Raw genomic sequence first — 1262 nt, forward strand, 5'->3', positions numbered from 1 at the left:
CCCGTGGGATAGCCCCTCGGGTCGACCAGAGGTTCGGAGTGGGTGTTGGTGCTCCATCGGAGCTTCTGCGGGTCGACCAGTTGTCTCTGTCGGGACTGAATATTTTTCGATCTGCTGCCACTGATCATGACGCTAGGGGGAGCTTGTGGAACTTGTGCTCGCAAATAGCTCACCTCATGGTTTCTTTTTGCCCCCCCACTTATCTATTTCTTTATTTATGTATTCATTCATTCATTCTTCTTTTTCCTTCCACCCTTTTATTTATTTATTTAGTTATTAGTTTATTTTCATTTTTTATTTATTTACATATTTTTTTAATTTTTAATATTTAATAAAATTCAAATCAGCATGTCTGCTTCATTTCAGCTCCTTCACTGCCAAACCAGGGGGCAGAGACTGCTTCAGTTTCTCTGCCTTCTCTTTGTCTGTGATGACCAAGGTATACAGGTATCTGCTGCATCAAACTTTAAACTTCACCATATCCTTATGTTTCATGATCTTGACAGACTTGGCATCTTTTCAACTGGCTGTGAGCATAAAGTCCTTGATTTCCTCAATTTTCCGAGGCATGGTGATGAGGTGTGCAGGGAAGACATGGACCTTCACAACAAGCAGCAAGAGAAGGCTATTTACTTATTTTCTTTGAGACAGAGCCTCGTATCAGGTATGGGTGTTTGTGTGTGTGTGTGTGAGTGTGCGTGTGTGTGTTTGTCTCTGCCAGTCTGACCGTCCGTCTGTCTGTGTGTCTGTTCATCCATCCCTCCCTTGGGTTGACCAGATGTCGGAAGCGGGCATTGGTGCTAGGTCGGGTCGACCAGATGTCTGTACCAGGACACTGAAAGTTTTTTTGGTCCGTTGGTAGGGATCCTGTCATTAGGGGGGTTTCTTTTTGCCCCCTGCCTCCACTTATTTATTTCTTTATTTCTTCGTTCATTCATTATTCTCCTTCCTTCCACCCTTTTATTTATTTTTTTGTTTATTTTCATATTTTGTTTATTTACTTATTTTCTTTGAGTCCTTCATTTCATTTTCTGTATATACATAAAACTCTTTTTCTTTTTCCTCATCAGATGGATGGACGATATGCTGTCCAACTTTGTGCGGGGGTATGTATGCTTTCTTTCTTTCTTTTCTCTCTCTCTCTTCCTTTCTTCTTTTCTCCTTTCTTTTCCCTTTCCCTTTCCTTCTTTTCTTTCTTTTTTTTGGCTTCTCCCCAATGCTAACCGCGTGCCTACCGGGCCACCGGGTTCCATGGGTGTGGC

General features: G+C 42.2%; 1 pseudogene; it reads right to left on the reverse strand.

Moving 5' to 3' along the window:
• Positions 1-246: 246 nt before the first annotated feature.
• On the reverse strand, positions 247-570 carry LOC128586192 (60S ribosomal protein L38-like; annotated as a pseudogene).
• Between the last annotated feature and the right edge of the window lie 692 nt (positions 571-1262).

Source organism: Nycticebus coucang, chromosome 5 (assembly GCF_027406575.1).
Source record: "Nycticebus coucang isolate mNycCou1 chromosome 5, mNycCou1.pri, whole genome shotgun sequence".
Classification (NCBI taxonomy): Eukaryota; Metazoa; Chordata; class Mammalia; order Primates; family Lorisidae; genus Nycticebus; species Nycticebus coucang.